Raw genomic sequence first — 26588 nt, 5'->3', positions numbered from 1 at the left:
TAAAATATTACAAACTGGTGCACAAGAGATGCTGCAATTTATTTCCTAAATACCACTGCCACATGGTGCACAATTAATACTGCAATTCATTTAATAAATAATATTTCCATGTGGTGCACACAAGTATAACTGGAATTCATTTCCTAAATAATAATACTGACATTTAGTGCACTAATACTTCAATTCATTTTATAAATAATAATATTGCCATATGGTGCACAAGACTAGGGTCACAAGTTCTGCATTTGCTGTGGACTCTGCATGGCTGCAACGTACATTACAATAGAAGTAAATGGGGTTTTCAAAATCCTGTTCACATGTTGTAGAAATAAAATCAGCACGAAAATAAAAGCATGTGACGCACCCCTGGGCCTGTGTCGCGCAGCGTTGCGCACGCGGGAGCTTACCCGGAGCCGGATCTGTTGAGGGTTGTAGTCTCGTGGCGGTGACCCGGTCCGTGCCCAGGGAGTCAGACTAAGTGGCGCTGTATTAGTGGTAGATGTTGTACGACTACGCCACCCGTTGAATGCAGCGAAGGAGCTGCCGCTGCAGGGCAGACCGCTGAGGCCGGTGGTAGGATTGTGCAGCGTGATAGTATCACCCCCAATGGGAGGGGTATGGCCTCAGGGCAGCCGACGTGGATGATGGGGGTAGCAGGAACCACTCGGAGACGGTACGGTGTAGTTCAGGGTCTTTACTGGTGACAAAGATAGACCCTCCCGGAGTACTGGCTAGCGATTGGGGCCTGGTCAGTCCTTGAGCAGATGGGATCTCCCCTGGCCAGGCGGAGTTGTAGGCCTCCCAAACTAACTGTACTCTTCTGGCTACCTTGCTAGAGGCGGGTATAAGTAGCCCACGTCCCTGAGTGTACCGTGTGGTGCTCACCCGTATGGCCGGTGACTCGGGGCCTTCTAGTAGCTTCCGCTCCACGACGGCGGTGCTGGTCCCATGCGTGTGACCGTGCCTTCGGGTTTCTTGGCCAGAGGACCTGGAATCCCCTGCCTGACGGATTCTGCTGCTGGGTAGGAGTTAGTCCCCACAGCCTCGGACTCCGGGTCCGGTAAGAAATCTTCTCAGTCAGGGCGAGCTCCGCAGCTGCCAGCCCCTGACTCCTTGTAACACTGCTCCCACAGAGCTCCTGTTGTTTCTTCCCATAGCTGCTTCTCTTCTCTGTCTCTACTTCTGGCATGGCCCAGGAGCTGGGCCCAGCCGGAGCCGCAGCTCCCTGTCAGCCCTCCTGGCTGAACTCTCCCTCTGAACTCCCTAACCCTGCCTCAGCCCCAGGTTTATATAGGGGAAGTTCTTCCCCTCCCAGGACTGGGCAGGAGGTGTGGCATGCATAGGATTCCTGACCAAGAGACCTCCCACCTGCTCTCAGACATAACATTGCTGTTACTGTGGAAACCAGACCCCTGGGGTGCCACATTCCCCCCTAGTGAAATTTAGTACTCCGGGACTAAACATATTTTTAGAAAAACATAACAAGGTATAAACAATAATAATACAATAAGAAAAACACATAAAGATGGTTACGGCGTGTCCGCAACCGGGTGCAGTTTTGAAGAAAAGCAAGGTGTCCATTTCACCAAAACAGGGAGACGTAACCAGGTAGGGGTCTGTCCTGCCCCGAGTCCTTAACAGTCTTTAGTCCATTCCTGGGTTACGCTCCAACCATGTACAAAGGATTCCCGGTAAATCCACCAAAGACTCCCATAAATTACTAGAAACACATAATTATTTACAGGATATGGCGGCTCTCAGTCCTCGGCCAGTGGGGATAAGGAATGGCTGCTCACAGTCCTCAGCCTGGTTTAAGATAGGGGCACATGGGGAACAATTCACTAATCCCAACGGGGACCATATTTTAATTAGCAGCAGTCCTTGTACCCTTACGGGTAACTATTTACAGCTCTTTATTCACGCTACTTCCCTTCAGTAGCTATGTCCTCTTTGTGCTCCCTCCTGAGGGTAGTCCTCAGACCCGTCCGGGTCCTCTTGGCTTTCCTCGTATTGGTAGTACTGCAGCTCCTCCTCGGTTAGCTGGGTTAGTATCTCTGCGACAGTCCTCCTCCCAGGTGGCCAGGACTTTACCTCCCTTTGGGCTGCCCCGGTTAATTGGGCCACCAGGATGCTCACTTTTTGCTCCTCTGTGAGGGGGTACACCTGGAAGAGGCTATCCAGCTTTTCTCTAAAGTCATGCAGGGTATGTGACTCCCCTGAGTACTGGGGTAGCCAGGCTGCCCCCGGGATATAGGGCATGGTGAAAGGCATGACCGCAACAGCGGTGGCGCTGGCGGGGGTTGAAGCGGTGAAGCTCTCCTCCGTATCCGACATCCTTCTCCCCCCTAGTGGACCGTGGCCTACCTTGCGATGATCCTCTTCCGTAGGCCGCGGCTCCGCAGTGGATCGTCAGGGTTGAGGACCTTCCGTCGCGCTCCTGTGACGTCGGCGTCTGCTGGGCTCCTTCCAGGACCTTACGCAACGTCCGGACGTGAGGCGGGGCTTCAGTTCTCGCGCGCTTTCGGAGTCCACGCCCCTCTTCTTCCCGCGCGGCGTCCTCAAGATGGCGTCCAATGGCGGGAAAACTCCACCGATGGCGGGAAGGAAGCAAAAGATGGCGCCGGATGGCGGGAATCTTCACCACAGGTAAGTTTGAACAGTCTTTTTCAGGCACGCAGTACCCGGTGGTTGCGGGCACGAAATCCTGCCGACTACGCCAAAAGTTGACGCACCCCTGGGCCTGTGTCGCGCAGCGTTGTGCACGCGGGAGCTTACCCGGAGCCGGATCTGTTGAGGGTTGTAGTCTCGTGGCGGTGACCCGGTCCGTGCCCAGGGAGTCAGACTAAGTGGCGCTGTATTAGTGGTAGATGTTGTACGACTACGCCACCCGTTGAATGCAGCGAAGGAGCTGCCGCTGCAGGGCAGACCGCTGAGGCCGGTGGTAGGATTGTGCAGCGTGATAGTATCACCCCCAACGGGAGGGGTATGGCCTCAGGGCAGCCGACGTGGATGATGGGGGTAGCAGGAACCACTCGGAGACGGTACGGTGTAGTTCAGGGTCTTTACTGGTGACAAAGATAGACCCTCCCGGAGTACTGGCTAGCGATTGGGGCCTGGTCAGTCCTTGAGCAGATGGGATCTCCCCTGGCCAGGCGGAGTTGTAGGCCTCCCAAACTAACTGTACTCTTCTGGCTACCTTGCTAGAGGCGGGTATAAGTAGCCCACGTCCCTGAGTGTACCGTGTGGTGCTCACCCGTATGGCCGGTGACTCGGGGCCTTCTAGTAGCTTCCGCTCCACGACGGCGGTGCTGGTCCCATGCGTGTGACCGTGCCTTCGGGTTTCTTGGCCAGAGGACCTGGAATCCCCTGCCTGACGGATTCTGCTGCTGGGTAGGAGTTAGTCCCCACAGCCTCGGACTCCGGGTCCGGTAAGAAATCTTCTCAGTCAGGGCGAGCTCCGCAGCTGCCAGCCCCTGACTCCTTGTAACACTGCTCCCACAGAGCTCCTGTTGTTTCTTCCCATAGCTGCTTCTCTTCTCTGTCTCTACTTCTGGCATGGCCCAGGAGCTGGGCCCAGCCGGAGCCGCAGCTCCCTGTCAGCCCTCCTGGCTGAACTCTCCCTCTGAACTCCCTAACCCTGCCTCAGCCCCAGGTTTATATAGGGGAAGTTCTTCCCCTCCCAGGACTGGGCAGGAGGTGTGGCATGCATAGGATTCCTGACCAAGAGACCTCCCACCTGCTCTCAGACATAACATTGCTGTTACTGTGGAAACCAGACCCCTGGGGTGCCACACATGCAGCAGATATCAGATCTGCAGCACGGTCATTCTCGGACGGACTTTCGTGGTCGATTTCACCCCGTACAATGCTCTGTAATGGAGCAGGGTCAAATCTGCAGTTAAATCCACAAGAAATTCTGCAAGTAACATGTGGATTTTGTAGATTCATTGTACATTTGTAACTAACTCTGCATCCCAAATTTCCTGCAATGTGTGATCATTCTGAAATTATATTCCCAAATAATACCACCTTTCATTGCTGGATGGTTTTATTTTGCTCCTGAGTGGCCCCAGGGAGATGCCAGGTTTGCCCATCCCTTGGATCCTAACCCTGTTTGGGTCCCATCGACATGTGTAGTCACTAGACAACTGTAGCGCGGCGTGGGGTGGCAGTTACGGGTGAGGCACTCATCTCCTCCTTATTTGCCTCGGTACGCTACATGAAGAGTAGCTCCTGGCCGGATGGTGAGTTGGTGCTGTGAGGGCCTTGGTGTGGGCTAGCCAGGATCGTAAGTTCCGCAGTTCAATTAAGTAGACTTCCATTCTAAAACACAGACTTTACTGAACGGTAACTTGGTCAGGGTTATGTGTAAGGGATAGCAAGTATAAAGTTTTCTTTCACAGTGTCATGTTCATTCACACAGTATCCTTCTTCTGTAGTCTAATGCAGGGCTGGTGAAACACACTGTTTTGCCCTACTTCGTCACAACCCAATTTCTTTGGCAAAGTCCTGATCAGCAGCTCTCTTTACCTGCTCAGTGGTTCCGCATCCTATTTCTACCACTACTGTCACCCTGGATCTACCGCTCGGGACCCACACTAGTCCCACAATCTCAGTCCTGTTTTGGTCCATTACCTTCGGCATTTGCAAGCTCAGAGTTTTTCGTGACTTGTCGTCCTATCCAAGGACCCTGTTCCGGAAGGCCCCTCTGCCTTGTCAGTAACTCTAGGATCTCGCTATCCCTCGCCTCAGTCTCCTCTTACTATGGATCACCCCTTGGCAGGACTGTTCACTTGTTGCTCCAACTCCAACTAATTATATACAGGAAATGGTCTCTTTCTCCAACACTAGGTCCCTCCTACTGTGGGCTAGTCCAAAACATTAGGCCTATCCTCTCTTACCCTAATGTCGCTACCTAAACTACAGTCAACTCTCTTATACTACCTACCTTATACATAATATACTGTACACTACAAACATTATGCATTACCTTTACATTACTTATGACACTATGCATAACCATATCATAATATATTACAACACGATGTATACAAAAGATGCACAACATAAGTCACATTACACAATACACATGACGCAATTGGTGTCTTCAGGGGTAGGAACGCGACAGTATTGTCCACCACCCTTACACAGCGACAGTAATATATTTTCCTGACAAACATAGCTAAGAAACGACTACACAGAAGGGCTATCATTTACTTGGTACTACGTGGCAGCACTTTAGCTGGCAATGTGTGGGAATACAATTTGGTTTGCAGTTTGAGTGTGTCAAGTGAAACAGCAGAGGAGGTCGCACAAAACCCACCACTGTTACCACAACTCCGCTGCCTCCAAACGTCAGGACAATTATGCAATTGTCTGACGAGTGATGGACGAGGCTGCTGATGCTTCCTCTACTATTAGAGAACTCACAGTGAGCGTATGGTATATACACCTCCGATTCCAGCTCATGGAATATATGTATCCTGGTACGGTCATTGCCAGCTTCACAATAACAAAAAGAATTACTAGCTACCCCCACAAATCATTTATACAGGTCGATTTGACATTCGCTACAGGTAGCGTATGCCTTCAGGGGTGCGGTTTACAGAGCAAGAGGAACAGAGCTATTAAGTTTTAGATTTAATCCTGAAAGATAGGCAGTGTTTATAAAAATATACAAGATAATTCAAAATGGGAACAACACAATACGGTATATACAATTACATAGCAAAAAAAAAGGTATAACTAAAGAGATTTTCTAGACCGGATGTCACGGAAATGGTTCAGAGCTTAGCGAAGTGAAGAACTCCGATTGGGAAAATGGAACACTCTCACAGTGAACTTATTTCTTCCAGAATGAACAATGAAACAAAACCAAATACTGCTTTTTAATAGTTCAAGGTTACACCCACATACCTCTTCCTGATTAGCTCATGTGGAGGCGGATTGTGGGATATGTTGGGTCTGTGAGAATTTTATGAGATCCCCAACTTACAGGATATCTTCGCCCCTGGAGATCACAGGCGGTAGATATTGACATCATATTTCTTATTGCGATTTTACCTTTACATAGGGATCAAACATCGCCTGGATAGCATCATCTATTGGACCCTTATTAAACTGGAGCGCTTATATTGGCCCTATAGTGATGTGAGTTAATTTGTTGCGTTTGTCCCTTCGCTACGACACTGGAAATATATGTCCTACAACCCCTGGCAAAAATTATGAGCTCTCACACAGTGCCACTCAATATACCCTCTGTCTTAGAGGAAAATTAAAATCCATAAGATATCTCCAGAAGGGAGAAGAGCTGACACTTCAACCTCCTTTGAAGCAGAACTACAGGTTGAACATGTCGGACTAATTATAGCTATGGAGAAATTAAAACAAGGGAAATGAGAAGGGTAGCTAACACCTCTATCTCCTCTGAAGCAGGGACCTCCTGTGGTGACCAGACAATTAAAACAGAAAGTTCTACTCTGGGAACCAGATGCTAAAATGGTTATTCGTTTACAAGGAGTAGAATTGCCTTCCCAGGCAGAAGCTTCCTGTCATCAAAGTGTCTTTTGTAGACACTCTGTCTCTGGGATGCAGATATGAATAGTGGGGTTTGCATTGATCCAGTAGTTATACAACCCCTGGCAAAAATTATGGAGTCGCCGGGCTCGGAGGATGTTCATTCAATTGTTTAATGTTGTTGAAAAAAAGCAGATCACAGACATGGCACAAAACTAAAGTCATTTCAAATGGCAACTTTAGGGCTTTAAGAAACACTAAAAGAAATCAAGATAAAAAATGTGGTACTCAGTAAGGGTCATTTTTTTTCAGACCAAGCAGAGGGAAAAAAATATGGTATCACTCAATTCTGAGGAAAAAATTATGGAATCATGAAAAACAAACACAAAAAAACACTCAAAAAAATCACTAGTATTTTGTTGCACCACCTCTGGCTTTAATAACAGCTTGCAGTCTCTGAGGCATGGACTTAATGAGTGACAAACAGTACTCTTCATTAATCTGGCTCCAACCTTCTCTGATTGCTGTTGCCAGATCAGCTTTGCAGGTTGGAGCCTCGTCATGGACCATTTTCTTCAACTTCCACCAAAGATTTTCAATTGGATTGAGATCCGGACTATTTGCAAGCCATGACTATGACTTTATGTGTCTTCTTTCAAGGAATGTTTTCACAGTTTTTGCTCTATGGCAGGATGCATTATCATCTTGAAAAATGATGTCATCATCCCCAAACATCCTTTCAAGTGATGGGATAAGAAAACTGTCCAAAATATCAATGTAAACTTGGTCATTTATTGAAGATGTAATGACAGCCATCTCCCCAGTGCCTTTACCTGACATGCAGCCCCATATCATCAATGACTGTGGAAATTTGCATGTTCTCTTCATGCAGTCATCTTTATAAATCTCATTGGAACGGCACCAAACAAAAGTTCCCACATCATCACCTTGCCCAATGCAGATTCGCAATTCATCACTGAATATGACTTTCATCCAGTCATCCACAGTCCACGATTGCTTTTCCTTAGCCCATTGTAACCTTGTTTTTTTCTGTTTAGGTGTTAATGATGGCTTTTGTTTCGCTTTTCTGTATGTAAATCCCATTTCCTTTAGGCAGTTTCTTACAGTTCGGTCACAGACATTGACTCCAGTTTCCTCCCATTCGTTCCTCATTTGTTTTGTTGTGCATTTCCTGTTTTGGAGACATATTGCTTTAAGTTTCCGGTCTTGACGCTTTGATGTCTTCCTTGGTCTACCAGTATGTTTGCCTTTAACAACCTTCCCATGTTGTTTGTATTTGGTCCAGAATTTAGACACAGTTGACTGTGAACAACCAACATCTTTTGCAACATTGCGTGATGATTTAACTTCTTTTAAGAGTTTGATAATCCTCTCCTTTTTCTCAATTGACATCTCTCGTGTTGGAGCCATGATTCCTGTCAGTCCACTTGGTGCAACAGCTCTCCAAGGTGTGATCACTCCTTTTTAGATGCAGACTAATGAGCAGATCTAATTTGATGCAGGTGTTAATTTACAGGGTGACTCCATAATATTTTCCTCAGAATTGAGTGATTCCATAATTATTTCCCTCTGCTTGGTCTGAAAAAAATGACCCTTACTGAGTACCACATTTTTTATCTTGATTTCTTTTAGTGTTTCTTAAAGCCCTAAAGTTGCCATTTGAAATGACATTAGTTTTTTGCCATGTCTGTGATCTGCTTTTTTTCAACAACATTAAACAACTGAATGAACATCCTCCGAGCCCGGTGATTCCATAATTTTTGCTAGGGGTTGTATAACTACTGGATCAATGCAAACTCCACTATTCATATCTGCATCCCAGAGACAGAGTGTCTACAAAAGACACTTTGATGACAGGAAGCTTCTGCCTGGGAAGGCAATTCTACTCCTTGCAAACTGTTACGCTCACGCCCGGACTGACTGACGTGAGCGTGGTTAGTGATCCCACTGGGCCACGAACCGAGGAGTGCCTGGAGGGGCGTGACTAGGGGCCTCGCCAGATCCAACCACGAACACATGGCGGCTTAATCGACTCCGTGGTCCGAGGAGGGACACGGGAGGTGGCCCAGGTGCTACTCCAGGTCAGACCCCGGTCACAGCTGTTGACCCACACCAGAGAATGCAGGAATGGGCGGACAGGCGGGTACTGGCAGGCTGGATAGGGACCAGTACAGACTGGGATACAGGAGCAGAGCGAAACCGCAGGCGCGGAGGGCGAGCAGATCAGAGCGAAACCGCAGCTGCAGAGGGCGAGCAGAGCGGAGCGAAACCGCAGGCACGGAGGGCGAGCAGGGAAGAGCAAAACCGCAGGCGCGGAGGGCGAGCAGAGCGAAACCGCAGGCGCGGAGGGCGAGCAGAGCGAAACCGCAGGGGTGGAGGGCGAGCAGAGCAGAGTGAAACCGCAGGTGCGGAGGGCGAGCAGAGCAGAGCGAAACCGCAGGCGCGGAGGGCAAGCAGATCAGAGCGAAACCGCAGAGCGGAGGGCGAGCAGATCAGAGCGAAACCGCAGGCGCGGAGGGCGAGCAGATCAGAGCAAAACCGCAGGCACGAAGGGCGAGCAGAGCGAAAACGCAGGCGCGGAGGGCGAGCAGAGCAGAGCGAAACCGCAGGTCAGAAGGTGCAGGCAGACAGGACAGCGCTCTGTTCACATGGAACAGACTGGGAAACACAGGAAGATAGTTAGAACACAGGAGGTAGATACGGAGGCCGGGAAACGGGACAAGCAGAACCAGATACACACAAGGTACTTACAAAGAAGTAGCGAGTGGACACAAAACTCACAAACAGAAGTACAGAGACAACGAGTTGGAGTTAGGTGCAGGTTCAGACACTGCAGGAAAAGGAAAGGATCGGACATAGAGACAAACAGATAACAGGTTAGGACACTGTTCAGACAGGAACTGAACCTGGAACAAGATACAGGAACGAGACTGGGAACTCAGCCCCCAGGGTGGCGGAAACAGACTAGAAGTCATAGATAGAGGTAACGGGCCTGGGTATACAGCCCCCAGGGTGGCGGAACAGACTAGAAGTCACAGATACAGATAACAGACCTGGGTATACGGCCCCCAGGGTGGCGGAAACAGACAAGATACAGGACAGGACCTGGCAACTCAGTTGCACAGAACACACTGAAAGAAAGTGTTGCTCAGGCACCTCCTACTAGGTGGAGAGGGTTTAAGTATCCAGTGACTCACAGCAATAGGCTGGGAACGCATTAGGAGTGCGCACACTATAACTTTAAGAATCAGCAGTAACCGCGCCGCTGCCCTAAGCAATCAGACAAGAGACACAGCAGGTACTGGAGCAAAGTGTACAGCCTGGATTGATAGGTAAGCTGGCGGTCTTGCATGGTGGGAGATGGTAAGCAATGCCAGAACGCCGCCAGGGATGTTACATAAACAAATAACCATTTGAGTATCTGGTTTCCAGAGTAGAACTTTCTGTTTTAATTGTCTGGCCACCACAGGAGGTCTCTGCTTCAGAGGAGATAGAGATGTTAGCTACCTTTCTCATTTCCCTTGTTTTAATTTCTCCATAGCTATAATTAGTCCCACATGTTCAACCTATAGTCTTACTTCAAAGGAGGTTGAAGCGTCAGCTCTTCTCCCTTCTGGAGATATCTTATGGATTTTAATTTTCCTCTAAGACAGAGGGTATATTGAGTGGCACTGTGTGAGAGCTCACTGTGGTTAACAATATATGAAGACACATTAGTTAGCACTATATGGGGGCACAAGGTTGTTTGCACTGTATAAGGGTACTTGACTACTACGTTATGGGACATAACGTGGTTTACACCCTATGGTACTCACTAGCCGGCACTATATGAGGCAGAGTATCATTATAACCCAATTAAGATTACTCGCTGCCACCACCAATCAGTTTCGTTTTTTAAAAGATATAAAATCCAATACAGACCTGATGGGACGCCTGCTTTCTGGTAGCATATATGGCTTCAAGGAGGAATGATTACAGAACAGAAGAACAGAGCTATTAAATTTTATATTTAATCCAAAGGGAGGCAGTGTGAAAAAATATACAAAAGATTTTAGAAAGGGAGAGAAGACAATACTGCATAAACAGTTATGTGGCGCCCAGCTGCGCTTGGTACCACAGATCCTAGAAGGGCGTATTAATGGAATCCTCCACAAGAGGCCCCCATAAACATTCACACATCTCCATCTTCCACCTCAGACCAGCAGAGGGAGCCCGTTAGGGATATAAACAAGGAAGGTGGAGCTAGGCAGTTCAGTTCCTCTGAAGAGTTCCTGCAGTATAGAAGCCTGAGAGAGGTTAGTCTGCAGTGGAGCTCAGTCTAGTTTAGAGAACTCAGTTGTAGCTCAGAATAGGGATTTTAAGGTGTGCCGACGCCATAAGATCGGTGAAGAGCGGCAAGCTGCCGTTAGTGTGAGTAGCCTAGTGAGGGCCCGAGCGAGGCTGAAGGCGAGTGGAAAGTGATTAGCAGTGGGGGCAGAGGAGCTTACCCAGCTAACCCGAAACATATACCGGACACCGGGTCCGAGCTTACCGGGATCTCTATGACCCAGTAAGGCATAACCGGAATCCCTGGAGAACTACAGGTCCCAGGTTCACCAGAGAGCTGATACGTAACAGAGCCAGGAGACTCATAGGCCCCGTAAGCTGGGAGCGTGCACTCCAAGAGAAGGCCCTACCACAACGTCAGCCGGTGCAGGACAGAGATAAAGTTAGGCCTAGCTCCAGGCAGGTCAGAAACTTACTACGCAGAGGCAAGAAACAGGAGGCCCTACACCCGCTCACTGGGGAGGATCCTGATATGCACCCTTCACCCTACAGTGCTCCGGGATGCGCCTGAACTTCCATCAGTAAAAGGTACTGAAGTGACTACCGTGTCCGTCCCCGTTCTTGCTCTGACCCGGCTGGGTCTCGCCTGTCCTGCATCCCCCTCTCCGTACGCTGCCCTGAGGCTTAGCTCCACCTGTGGGGAGCTATACCATCGAGCTGCCTTATCACCGGCCTCAGTGGACTGCCGCAGCGCTGGTGATTCTCACCAGAAACCACAGGTGGCGTCACGAACTTTCATAAAATTAACAAACAATACCCTTTTTAAAGCTGACCCCAGGGTACGGGCCCGGGAGCCGACCACCGCGACATCCCCAAAGGCCAGGCAGAGGCCCGGGTACCGAGTCATCCCCATCCCCTGGGCTAGTCATCTTTCCTGGCGTCACGAACAGGATTCCGTGCCCGCTGCAACGACGGAGCGTTATGCCCGTTGCCACCGGGTACTGTGCGCCTTTAATTAAAAACTGTGTGTTTTAACTGTGGTGAAGATTGCCGCCATTGTTGGGCCGCCGAACGAGAAGAAGGGCGTAACCGCGGGAAACTGAAGGGCGTACTTGCAAAAGTGCGCGAAGCCCCGGACACGCCCCACGCCTCGACGTCAAACCAGGAAGCGCCAGGTCCTGGAAGGAGCATCGCTGAACGCTCTGACGTAGGACGCAAGGTCCTGAAGACGACCGTCACCTGCGGAGCTGCGGCCTACCGGAAGAAAAACTACGAAGGTAGGCCACGGTTCGCTAGGGGGGCGCCAGAATGTCCGAGGAGCGGCAGAACGCCGGAGCACTGGTAGTCGGCCCTGATGTCCAACCCGCACCCGACGCCGGGCAGGCCGAGGCGGCTGCTCCACCCGCAGCGCCTGTAACCCCTGTCATTCCCATAACTTTACCGTACATTCCTGGAGCAAAGTGGCTCCCCCAATACAACGGCAAACCAGATACCCTGTCTGGATTCAAACGGAAGATATGCGGTATCTTGGACATGTACTTTATGACAGGCAAGCAGAGGGCGGCTGTTGTATAAGGACAACTGACTGGTGCTGCGGAACAGGAAGTGGAAACATGGTCAGCCGCAGACCAGGAGTCAGTGTCCGCAATCTTTAAAAAGCTACAGACAGTTTTTGAGGATCATACTGAGGCGGACCTCCGGATGAGGTTCTACAACTGTTCCCAACAGCGGGAGGACAATGTTCGGGACTATGCCTGGCATCTACAAGGGGCCCTTCTTTGCTCTGAAACAGGTTAGTCCGACCAGCATCGAAAATGAAAACAAAATGCTGAAGGAACAGTTTGTCTGGGGACTGAGGTCTCCAGAGGAGAGAAGGACTGTGCGTTGGTGGTCCTTAGATCATCCAGATGCCACCTTTGACAATCTTAAGGACATGGCTATAAAAGGACTGCAGACCCTGGAAACAAATGCCATCCAATGTTACCAGGGTGGGGCTACCCCAGTGCCTGCTACACCCACCTTTTCCCCAGTGGCTTCTGAAGCCAAGGTTCCAGCAACGTCCCCTAGAGAGCTGGACAGTCTGCGCTCTGAAGTGCGCCAATTGAACAAAACCCTGACCACTGAGCTGAGTGCTCTGCAGCTGCGGACGGAGCCCGAGGAAGGAGGGAAAATCCTGTTAGCCGATAGCCCTGAGGATGTCCCCTGGATGCGAAGGAGGAGGAGGACAGCACCACCCTCTACGAGGATCAGTGACCAGCGCCGTCCACAGAAGGACCCTACCTACAACCGCTGCCGCAAGACGGGACACACCGCCCAGAATTGTCCTTTAAACGAGAAAACCCTGGGGCCGAGGGCCGACACCCAGGAGTGAATTCCCCAGGCCCTTCAGATTGGTATAACAGGTTCATCGGAGGAAGACCTTTCCTGTCCATTGTGTTGGATGGGATCCCGACGCACGCTCTACTGGACACAGGATCTCAGGTAACCATAATGCCTGACGTCCTCTACAAGAGGTTCTGGTCCATGGACGACCTACATCCGCCAGCTCCAAATCTTTCTGTTTATGCCTCAAATGGACTCCCCCTTAACCTAATCGGGGTTAAGAATGTGACAGTAAAGGTGGGGAGAGTGGAGCTGAAGGACCAGGGGCTAATTGTAGTAGAGACTAATCCTGATTATACCAATCGGTATATGGTACTAGGCACTAACATTGTTGGTAACTGTTTGGGAGAAGTTGTGTTCTTGCTCCAACAGATAGCTGACACTGCCAGACCAGGACAGAGGAGGGCGCTGCAGAAGGAGATCCGAGTCCTGATGTACCAACAGCAAGTAAGGTTAACAGACGGTGAAATCGGTAATGTGCGGGTGACGGACCCCATACCCATTGTGATCCCCCCAATGAGTGAAATGCTTATCTGGTGTAGAGCTGCTATAGGTCTTAGAGGATAGAGCTACCAGGCGGTAGTAGAACCCCTTTGCTCCGAGCACAGACCCACGCTCTTAACCGCCAGAGGAGTGGTAGATGTACGCAATGGGAGGGTGCCCGTCCGTCTTCTCAATTGTGGAGAAGATGAGGTAAGATTGCCACGTTATGCCACTGTTGCCAAATTACATGCTGTAAATAACAACTGCATTCACAAGGCGAAGTTATTAACCTCACCAGACGAAGTGGAGGATAATGACCCTGCAACCCAGGTGGGGGATTGGTGTCAACAGCTCCATGTTGGGACAGACACCACTCCTGCCCATCAGAAACAGGGTGTAGACCGGGTGGTTCAAGAATACGCGCAGGTGTTCAGTAAACATCCACTTGACTTCGGGAGGATTAAGGGGGTTCAACACCATATCCCCACAGGTGACCATCCACCCATCAAAGTACGTTACAGGCCTATACCACCAGCACACTACCAGAAGGCTAAGGAAATGTTGCACGACATGAGAAAGGCGGGGGTAGTAAGGATAGTTGTAGACCCTGGGCAGCTCCCCTAGTGCTAGTTAGGAAAAAGGATGAGAGCATGAGAATGTGTGTAGATTACCGACAAGTAAATCGCATTACACATAAAGATGCATACCCTTTACCAGGCATAGAGGAGTCCCTAGCTGCCTTAAAGTCTGCAAATTGCTTTTCCACCCTTGACCTCACTAGTGGGTACTGGCAAGGAGCTGTGGCTGAGGAGGTTCAGGAGAAGACGGCCTTCACTACCCCAATGGGACTCTGCGAGTTCAACAGTATGCCGTTTGGACTCTCCAATGCCCCTGGAACGTTCCAGAGATTGATGGAGTGCTGCCTGGGACACCGCAACTTCGAGACTGTGTTACTATACCTGGATGACGTGATAGTGTACTCCAAAACATATGAGGACCACTTGAAGCACCTGGCGGAGGTATTTGAGTCACTGTCCCGGTATGGGATGAAGCTGAAGCCCTCAAAGTGCCACCTGCTCAAGAGAAAGGTACAGTATCTGGGGCACATTGTCAGTCCGGAAGGGGTAGCACCAGACCCGGAGAAGGTCACTGCCATCCAGAAGTGGCCGGAGCTGAAGAACCTCAAGGAGGTGCGTCAGTTCTTGGGACTAGTAGGATACTACCGGAGGTTTGTAAAAGACTACACCAAGAAAGCTGCTCCTCTGCAAGACCTCCTGGTAGGGCAGTCCTCCCAAGGCAGAAATCCCCCATTCCACTGGGGTAGGGAGCAAGCCGAGTCGTTTCAGGAGATGAAGGAGATCCTGACAGGCGATGAGATCCTAGTCTAACCTGACTACAGCCAACCGTTCCTGCTGTATACTGATGCCAGCAACGAAGGGCTGGACGCTGTCCTAAGTCAGAAGCAGAATGGCCAAGAGAAAGTGATCGCATACGCAAGCAGGAAGCTCCGCCCGACCGAGAGGAACCCAGAGAACTATAGCAGCTTTAAGTTGGAGTTCCTGGCCTTGGTCTGGGCCATCACTGAGAGGTTCAAGCACTATCTAGCCTCCAGTAAGTTCACTGCCTTCACTGATAACAACCCCTTGACCCATCTTGAAACAGCTAAGCTAGGAGCACTGGAACAACGATGGATGGCTCGGCTGTCAAACTACCAATTTACAATTAAATACCGGGCGGGCCGCAAGAACGCCAACGCCAATGCCCTGTCCAGAATGCCTCACCAGTCAGACACAGAAGAGGAAGTGGATGACCTGGAAGAGATAGAGCTACCTGCCTTTCACCGGAATGGGATGATCCACGAGCAACGAGCCTCCAGGAGGCAGTGTGGGAAGATGTTAAACCCTCTGCCTCACCACAGCTGGAAAGAGACCCAGGACAGTGACCCGGTTGTCAGCCGCATCAAGGAGCTGATAACCCAAGAAGGTTCCTCCCTGGAAAAAGAAGCGTCTCTGCAAGCAAAGCAGCTGTGGAACGAGAGAAGCCGGCTGTTTATCTACCGTGAGAAGCTGTGCCGGAGGTACGTCAATCCAAAAACCCATGAGATGGTATGGCAGATAGTGGTCCCCAAGACAGACATCCAAATGGTGTTGGAGGCCTACCACGATCAGGCGGGGCACTTTGGCTGGAAAAAGCTAGAGACCCTGCTGAAGTGTCGATTCTACTGGGTAGGAATGCGCAGCTCCATTGAACGGTGGTGCCGGGACTGTGGACCCTGTGGCCTCAGAAGAAAAGACTACAGCAGCCAGAAGGCACCCCTGCAACCCATCAAGACGACTCGTCCCCTGGAGATCGTGGCCCTGGACCATGTCAAGCTGTCACCCAGCAGGTCAGGGTACTCTTATGCCCTGACCATGGTGGATCACTACTCACATTTCCTGGTGGTCGCCCCCGTCAAAGACCTGACGGCCGAGACAGCAGCAAATATGTTCCAAGCGTATTTCTGTAGACCCCATGGTTATCCTGATCAGGTGCTGAGGAACCAAGGCCCGGCCTTTGAGGCTGAGTTGTTCAAGGAGTTCTGCCATCTCTACGGGTGTAAGAAGATAAGAACTACACCATACCACTCACAAACCAACGGTCTCTGCGAAAAGATGAACAACATCATCATCGACCTGCTGAAGACCATACCACTTGAGGAGAGAAATCAGTGGCCAGACCTACTACCTGACTTAGTAGATCTGTACAATCACATACCAGTAAGTTCCACCAACTGTACTCTGGCATATCTCATGCGAACAAGGCCAGGAAAGCTGTCCATGGACCTGGAGCTTGGTGTTGTAGAACCAGAAGCGGATGTGACCACTGAGGACTGGGACACGGCCAGACAGGAGCAGTACAGAAGAGTACAAGCCTGTATTGAAGACAGTCTCACTCGGGTGAGGGACAAGCAGGAAGCTCAATACAACAGAGGTGCCCAAGCACAACCTTTCACACCTGGTGAAACAGTATTGAAAAGAAAAAGAAGGAACCACAAACTTGATGACCAGTGGGAGAAAGAACCCTACACTGTGTTGAAGTCAAGATTTGATAATAAGAAGACTTGCTTAATCAGTAAAGATGGAGGAAGAACGTCCGCGACCGTATCTAGGGACCATCTAAAGTTGTGTCCAGATCTAGTGAAACCCCAAGAGGAAGTGCCTCTCACAGTACCGGAGGAGCCTAAAGAAGCAGTCATACACACTGACTTAGGAGATTTCCGGGCAGATTGGCCCCAACTAGGAGGAGCAGTAATCATCCCTGTAATTACCTTCTACCCACAGTAAGAAGAGCCTTTAAGTGCTGAAGAGGAGCCAGCTCAAGAAGAATCCCCGGACGAAGGATCCCCGGTAGGAGAAGAGCAAGAAGGCACAGCCAATGGTGAACTTGTCAGTCCTGTAGAGAGGTCAATGCAGCCTTGTAGCCCCTCCACACCTAGTACTGACACATTGGGAGGTAGTGCACCTACTAGTACTTCACGCATCCCGGTACTACGTAGATCAACACGTAGCACGCGAGGTCAACCCCCTGTCAGGTACAAACAGTAAAATAGCTAATCTCTGAAAAGTGTAGATAGTTACCCCTGGGGTATTATATAGCATTGAATTAAACTGTATTTTTGTGTGTTTTCATGCATATGTATATTATTTTGTGCTTTATTACTGAACAGTTCAAGTTATATGGACATTTTACCTGTTTACTTCCCATTACCCGTATGGGTACCTAAGAACTGCGTGGCTGAGGACTGTGTGCAGCCCAAAAACTGCTTTTGTATATAATTGTACTCCCTGGAGTGCCCATTTTAGGTGACCTCAGAAGTAAAACCTGTCTGGAGTGGCTCTCCTGGAGGTCCAACTCGGGATCTTCATGCCCTGCAGCCACCCCAGGGCCTACGTTGAGGGTTTGGGACAGGTTCCTCAAACCACCAAGTACTCTACCCTGTGAGATGGACATCCTGTCTGGGAACCTCACCATAAGAGACTTGGATTCTGAGGACGCTTCGTACTTGTTTATGTTATCATGCAACGTTTAAGAAATGTGCCTCCCATAAAGGGAAGAGTTATTGCATTGTTAATGTTTACTATTGTTGTTTTAAAATGTACTTCAGCCCGGGAGTGCTGAGCTTTGCTAGGGGGGAATGTGGCGCCCAGCTGCGCTTGGTACCACAGATCCTAGAAGGGTGTATTAATGGAATCCTCCACAAGAGGCCCCCATAAACATTCACACATCTCCACCTTCCACTTCAGATCAGCTGAGGGAGCCCTTCAGGGATATAAATAAGGAAGGTGGAGCTAGGCAGTTCAGTTCCTCTGAAGAGTTCCTGCAGTAGAGAAGCCTGAGAGAGGTTAGTCTGCAGTGGAGCTCAGTCTAGTTTAGAGAACTCAGTTGTAGCTCAGAATAGGGAGCTTAAGGTGTGCCGACACCATAAGAGCGGTGAAGAGCGGCAATCTGCCGTTAGTGTGAGTAGCCTAGTGAGGGCCCGAGCGTGGCCGAAGGCGAGTGGAAAGTGAGTAGCAGTGGGGGCAGAGGAGCTTACCCAGCTCACCCCGAAACATATACCGGACACCGGGTCCGAGCTTACCGGGATCTCTACGACCCAGTAAGGCATAACCGGAATCCCTGGAGAACTACAGGTCCTAGGTTCACCAGAGAGCTGATACGTAACAGAGCCAGGAGACTCATAGGCCCCGTAAGCTGGGAACGTGCACTCCAAGAGAAGGCCCTACCACAACGTCAGCCGGTGCAGGACAGAGATAAAGTTAGGCCTAGCTCCAGGCAGGTCAGAAACTTACTACGCAGAGGCAAGAAACAGGAGGCCCTACACCCGCTCATTGGAGGGGATCCTGATATGCACCCTTCACCCTACAGTGCTCCGGGATGTGCCTGAATTACCACCAGTAAAAGGTACTGAAGTGACTACCGTGTCCATCCCCGTTCTTTCTCTGACCCGGCTGGGTCTCACCTGTCCTGCATCCCCCTCTCCGTACGCTGCCCTGAGGCCTAGCTCCACCTGTGGGGAGCTATACCATCGAGCTGCCTTATCACCGGCCTCAGTGGACTGCCGCAGCGCTGGTGATTCTCACCAGAAACCACAGGTGGCATCACGAACTTTCATAAAATTAACAAACAATACCCTTTTTAAAGCTGACCCCAGGGTACGGGCCCGGGAGCCGACCACCGCGACATCCCCAAAGGCCAGGCAGAGGCCCGGGTACCGAGTCATCCCCATCCCCTGGGCTAGTCAGTTACACAAAATAAAAGGGATCAACAGAAGAAACTTACAAGACCGATCGCAGAGACGATTCAGTTTAGCTGGAGGGTAGCACTCCAAATCTGGCCGTCATGGAACGGGACCCCTGCTTACACAAATATGTATCTCCCGGCATGAGAATAGATCCATATTGAGCTGTAACTTTTATGCCAAAGGGGCGCTCTGCCCACACACTCCCTTGAGATGTCCTCATGTGGGCTGGTCTCCACCCTTCATGGTTTTATGAAATCTCTAATTTCTGCTATAACTTCTAGCTAGTTGATCGCAGAAGTTAGCAAGTGATGCCATATTTTTTATTGCGATTTTACTTTTCTTTAGAGACCAGACATGACCTGGCTACTGTCTGTTATGTTTGCACTCTTGGGTTACCGCTCACTGGCACGGCGCACAAATATGCGTATTGTTCCTTAGCTAGTCCCGCCGCTAACAATATGTGTCCCAGCACAGTCGGAATTATAGAACTTCCGATATTCCATCATTTCGGTGCCTACGAGTCTGCCTGATGTCTTGTGATTGCAGCTTGGAATGTCCTGCTAATGTGGAGCGTGAGATAGATTTCCTTTGAGGCTTTAACAAGCTGTTTCCTCTTTACTCAGGTGTCTTTTGATCACAAGTCTCCTCTGGCAGGAGCTCCATTTGTATGGTAATTAGCCTGGATAATTGAGTTTGTGGCTTCTTTTGTACCATGCTAATTGCCTAGAAGCAACTGGTTAGAGTGTGAGCTCTTCTCCCTAGCAAATGGTATAGGGGAGGAGGGAAAGGAGTTTGGAGGGAGAGAGGAATTTTTAATATTTTCTATCACAGCAGTGTATAGGTCACACTGTGTCTGGTACTTGGCAGTGTATAGGTCACACTGTGTCTGGTTCATGGCTGTGTATAGGGCACACTATGTCTGGTACATGGCAGTGTATAGGGCACACTGTGACTGGTACATGGCAGTGTATAGTGCACACTGTGTATTGTACATGACAGTATATAGGGCACACTGTGTATGGTACATGACCATGTATAGGGCACATAGTGTCTGGTACATGGCAGTGTATAGGGCACACAGTGTCTGGTACATGGCAGTGTATAGGGTACACTGTGTCTGGTACATCGCAGTGTATAGTGCACACTGTGTCTGGTACATGGCAGTGTATAGTGCACACTGTGTCTGGAAAATTTCAGTATATAGGGCACACTTTGTCTGGTACATGGCAGTGTATAGTGCACACTGTGTCTGGTACATGGCAGTGTATAGTGCACACTGTGTCTGGTACATGGCAGTGTATAGTGCACACTGTGTCTGGTACATGGCAGTGTATAGGGCACACTGTGTATTGTACTTGGCAGTGTATAGGGCACACTGTGTCTGGTACATGGCAGTGTATAGGGCACACTGTGTCTGGTACATGGCTGTGTATAGGGCACACTATGTCTGGTACATGGCAGTGTATAGCGCACACTATGTATTGTACTTGGCAGTGTATAGGGCACACTGTGTCTGGTACACGGCAGTGTATAGGGCACACTGTGTCTGGTACATCGCAGTGTATAGTGCACACAATGTCTGGTACATGGCAGTGTATAGTGCATACTGTGTCTGGTACATGGCAGTGTATAGGACACACTGTGTCTGGTACATGGCAGTGTATAGGGCACACTATGTCTGGTACATGGCAGTATATAGGGCACACAGTGTCTGGTACATGGCAGTGTATAGGGCACACTATGTCTGGTACATTGCAGTATAGAGGGCATTCTTTGTCTGGTACATGGCAGTGTATAGGGCACACTGTGTATGGTACATGGCAGTGTATAGGGCACACTGTGACTGGTACATGGCAGTGTATAGGGCACACTGTGACTGGTACATGGCAGTGTATAGGGCACACTGTGTCTGGTACATGGCAGTGTATAGTGCACACTATGTCTGGTACACAGCATTGTATAGGGCACACTGTGTCTGGTACATGGCAGTGTATAGGGCACACTATGTCTGGTACATGGCAGTGTATAGGGCACACTATGTCTGGTACATGGCAGTGTATAGGGCACACTGTGTCTGGTACATGGCAGTGTATAGGGCACACTGTGTCTGGTACATGGCAGTGTATAGGGCACACTGTGTCTGGTACATGGCAGTGTATAGTGCACACTGTGTCTGGTACATGGCAGTGTATAGTGCACACTGTGTCTGGTACATGGCAGTGTATAGGGCATACTGTGACTGGTACACGGCAGTGTATAGGGCACACTGTGTCTGGTACATGGCAGTGTATAGGGCACACTGTGTCTCGTACATGGCAGTGTATAGGGCACACTGTGTCTGGTACATGGCAGTGTATAGGGCACACTGTGACTGGTACATGGCAGTGTATAGTGCACACTGTGTCTGGTACACGGCAGTGTATAGTGCACACTGTGTCTGGTACATGGCAGTGTATAGTGCACACTGTGTCTGGTACATGGCAGTGTATAGGGCACACTATGTCTGGTACATGGCAGTGTATAGTGCACACTGTGTCTGGTACACGGCAGTGTATAGGGCACACTGTGACTGGTACATGGCAGTGTATAGTGCACACTATGTCTGGTACATGGCAGTGTATAGTGCACACTGTGTATGGTACATGGCAGTGTATAGTGCACACTGTGTCTGGTACATGGCAGTGTATAGTGCACACTGTGTCTGGTACACGGCAGTGTATAGTGCACACTGTGTCTGGTACATGGCAGTGTATAGTGCACACTGTGTCTGGTACATGGCAGTGTATAGGGCACACTGTGTCTGGTACATGGCAGTGTATAGGGCACACTATGTCTGGTACATGGCAGTGTATAGGGCACACTGTGTCTGGTACATGGCAGTGTATAGGGCACACTATGTCTGGTACATGGCAGTGTATAGTGCACACTGTGTCTGGTACACGGCAGTGTATAGGGCACACTGTGTCTGGTACATGGCAGTGTATAGTGCACACTGTGTCTGGTACATGGCAGTGTATAGTGCACACTGTGTCTGGTACATGGCAGTGTATAGGGCACACTATGTCTGGTACATGGCAGTGTATAGGGCACACTGTGTCTGGTACATGGCAGTGTATAGTGCACACTGTGTCTGGTACATGGCAGTGTATAGTGCACACTGTGTCTGGTACATGGCAGTGTATAGGGCACACTGTGTCTGGTACATGGCAGTGTATAGTGCACACTGTGTCTGGTACACGGCAGTGTATAGTGCACACTGTGACTGGCACATGGCAGTGTATAGGGCACACTGTGTCTGGTACATGGCAGTGTATAGGGCACACTGTGTCTGGTACATGGCAGTGTATAGGGCACACTATGTCTGGTACACGGCAGTGTATAGGGCACACTGTGTCTGGTACATGGCAGCATATAGGGCACACTATGTCTGGTACATGGCAGTGTATAGGACACACTATGTCTGGTACATGGCAGTATATAGGGCACACAGTGTCTGGTACATGGCAGTGTATAGGGCATTCTTTGTCTGGTACATGGCAGTGTATAGGGCACACTGTGTATGGTACATGGCAGTGTATAGGGCACACTGTGACTGGTACATGGCAGTGTATAGGGCACACTGTGTCTGGTACATGGCAGTGTATAGTGCACACTATGTCTGGTACACGGCAGTGTATAGGGCACGCTGTGTCTGGTACATGGCAGTGTATAGGGCACACTATGTCTGGTACATGGCAGTGTATGGGGCACACTATGTCTGGTACATGGCAGTGTATAGGGCACACTGTGTCTGGTACATGGCAGTGTATAGGGCACACTGTGTCTGGTACATGGCAGTGTATAGTGCAAACTGTGTCTGGTACATGGCAGTGTATAGGGCACACTGTGTCTGGTACATGGCAGTGTATAGTGCACAATGTGTCCTGTACATGGCAGTTTATAGGGCACACTATGTCTGGTACATGGCAGTTTATAGGGCACACTGTGTCTGGTACATGGCAGTGTATAGTGCACACTGTGTCTGGTACATGGCAGTGTATAGGGCACACTGTGTCTGGTACATGGCAGTGTATAGTGCACACTGTGACTGGTACATGGCAGTGTATAGTGCACACTGTGACTGGTACATGGCAGTGTATAGGGCACACTGACTGGTACATGGCAATGTATAGGGCACACTGTGTCTGGTACATGGCAGTGTATAGGGCACACTGTGTCTGGTACATGGCAGTGTATAGGGCACACTGTGTCTGCTACATGGCAGTGTATAGGGCACACTGTGTCTGGTACATGGCAGTGTATAGTGCACACTGTGTCTGGTACACGGCAGTGTATAGTGCACACTGTGTCTGGTACATGGCAGTGTATAGGGCACACTATGTCTGGTACATGGCAGTGTATAGGGCACACTATGTGTGGTACATGGCAGTGTATAGTGCACACTGTGACTGGTACATGGCAGTGTATAGTGCACACTGTGTCTGGTACATGGCAGTGTATAGGGCATACTGTGTCTGGTACATGGCAGTGTATAGGGCACACTGTGTCTGGTACATGGCAGTGTATAGGGCACACTGTGACTGGTACATGGCAGTGTATAGTGCACACTGTCTGGTACATGGCAGTGTATAGTGCACACTGTGTCTGGTACATGGCAGTGTATAGGGCATACTGTGTCTGGTACATGGCAGTGTATAGGGCACACTGTGTCTGGTACATGGCAGTGTATAGTGCACACTGTGTCTGGTACATGACAGTGTATAGGGCACACTGTGTCTGGTACATGGCAGTGTATAGGGCACACTGTGTCTGGTACATGGCAGTGTATAGTGCACACTGTGTATGGTACATGGCAGTGTATAGTGCACACTGTGACTGGTACATGGCAGTGTATAGGGCACACTATGTATGATATATGGCAGTGTATAGTGCACACTGTGTCTGGTACATGGCAGTGTATAGTGCACACTGTGTCTGGTACATGGCAGTGTATAGGGCACACTGTGTCTGGTACATGGCAGTGTATAGGGCACACTGTGTCTGGTACATGGCAGTGTATAGGGCACACTATGTCTGGTACATGGCAGTGTATAGGGCACACTGTGTCTGGTACATGGCAGTGTATAGGGCACACTGTGTCTGGTACATGGCAGTGTATAGGGCACACTGTGTCTGGTACATGGCAGTGTATAGGGCACACTGTGTCTGGTATATGGCAGTGTATAGGGCACACTGTGACTGGTACATGGCAGTGTATAGTGCACACTATGTCTGGTACATGGCAGTGTATAGGGCACACTATGTCTGGTCCATGGCAGTGTATAGTGCACACTGTGTCTGGTACATGGCAGTGTATAGTGCACACTGTGTCTGGTACATGGCAGTGTATAGGGCACACTGTGTCTGGTACATGGCAGTGTATAGTGCACACTGTGTCTGGTACATGGCAGTGTATAGGGCACACTGTGTCTGGTACATGGCAGTGTATAGTGCACACTATGTCTGGTACATGGCAGTGTATAGTGCACACTGTGTCTGGTACATGGCAGTGTATAGTGCACACTGTGTCTGGTACACGGCAGTGTATAGGGCACACTGTGTCTGGTACATGGCAGTGTATAGTGCACACTGTGTCTGGTACATGGCAGTGTATAGGGCACACTATGTCTGGTACATGGCAGTGTATAGTGCACACTGTGTCTGGTACACGGCAGTGTATAGGGCACACTGTGTCTGGTACATGGCAGTGTATAGTGCACACTGTGTCTGGTACATGGCAGTGTATAGGGCACACTGTGTCTGGTACATGGCAGTGTATAGGGCACACTGTGTCTGGTACATGGCAGTGTATAGTGCACACTGTGTCTGGTACATGGCAGTGTATAGTGCACACTGTGTCTGGTACACGGCAGTGTATAGGGCACACTGTGTCTGGTACACGGCAGTGTATAGGGCACACTGTGTCTGGTACATGGCAGTGTATAGGGCACACTATGTCTGGTACATGGCAGTGTATAGGGCACACTGTGTCTGGTACACGGCAGTGTATAGGGCACACTGTGTCTGGTGCATGTATAGGGCACACTGTGTCTGGTACATGGCAGTGTATAGGGCACACTGTGTCTGGTACACGGCAGTGTATAGGGCACACTGTGACTGGTACATGGCAGTGTATAGGGCACACTGTGACTGGTACATGGCAGTGTATAGGGCACACTGTGTCTGGTACATGGCAGTGTATAGTGCACACTATGTCTGGTACATGGCAGTGTATGGGGCACACTATGTCTGGTACATGGCAGTGTATAGGGCACACTGTGTCTGGTACATGGCAGTGTATAGGGCACACTGTGTCTGGTACATGGCAGTGTATAGTGCAAACTGTGTCTGGTACATGGCAGTGTATAGGGCACACTGTGTCTGGTACATGGCAGTGTATAGTGCACACTGTGTCCTGTACATGGCAGTTTATAGGGCACACTGTGTCTGGTACATGGCAGTGTATAGTGCACACTGTGTCTGGTACACGGCAGTGTATAGTGCACACTGTGACTGGCACATGGCAGTGTATAGGGCACACTGTGTCTGGTACATGGCAGTGTATAGGGCACACTGTGTCTGGTACATGGCAGTGTATAGGGCACATTATGTCTGGTACACGGCAGTGTATAGGGCACACTGTGTCTGGTACATGGCAGTATATAGGGCACACTATGTCTGGTACATGGCAGTGTATAGGACACACTATGTTTGGTACATGGCAGTATATAGGGCACACAGTGTCTGGTACATGGCAGTGTATAGGGCATTCTTTGTCTGGTACATGGCAGTGTATAGGGCACACTGTGTATGGTACATGGCAGTGTATAGGGCACACTGTGACTGGTACATGGCAGTGTATAGGGCACACTGTGTCTGGTACATGGCAGTGTATAGTGCACACTATGTCTGGTACACGGCAGTGTATAGGGCACGCTGTGTCTGGTACATGGCAGTGTATAGGGCACACTATGTCTGGTACATGGCAGTGTATGGGGCACACTATGTCTGGTACATGGCAGTGTATAGGGCACACTGTGTCTGGTACATGGCAGTGTATAGGGCACACTGTGTCTGGTACATGGCAGTGTATAGTGCAAACTGTGTCTGGTACATGGCAGTGTATAGGGCACACTGTGTCTGGTACATGGCAGTGTATAGTGCACACTGTGTCCTGTACATGGCAGTTTATAGGGCACACTATGTCTGGTACATGGCAGTTTATAGGGCACACTGTGTCTGGTACATGGCAGTGTATAGTGCACACTGTGTCTGGTACATGGCAGTGTATAGGGCACACTGTGTCTGGTACATGGCAGTGTATAGTGCACACTGTGACTGGTACATGGCAGTGTATAGTGCACACTGTGACTGGTACATGGCAGTGTATAGGGCACACTGTGTCTGGTACATGGCAGTGTATAGTGCACACTGACTGGTACATGGCAATGTATAGGGCACACTGTGTCTGGTACATGGCAGTGTATAGGGCACACTGTGTCTGGTACATGGCAGTGTATAGGGCACACTGTGTCTGCTACATGGCAGTGTATAGGGCACACTGTGTCTGGTACATGGCAGTGTATAGTGCACACTGTGT

The 26588-nt window shown here is 49.9% G+C and overlaps 1 protein-coding gene across 1 annotated transcript in view; it reads left to right on the top strand.

The window, feature by feature from the left end:
- Nucleotides 1–26588, top strand: part of LOC141264166 (asparagine synthetase [glutamine-hydrolyzing]-like) — a 237247-nt gene that overhangs the window by 111712 nt on the left and 98947 nt on the right. The window lies entirely within an intron of this gene.

Source organism: Phyllobates terribilis, unplaced genomic scaffold (genome assembly GCF_046119375.1).
Source record: "Phyllobates terribilis strain yellow unplaced genomic scaffold, ASM4611937v1 Scaffold_4__5_contigs__length_816908805, whole genome shotgun sequence".
Lineage (NCBI taxonomy): Eukaryota > Metazoa > Chordata > Amphibia > Anura > Dendrobatidae > Phyllobates > Phyllobates terribilis.
This window is presented reverse-complemented; position numbering and strand designations above follow the sequence as displayed.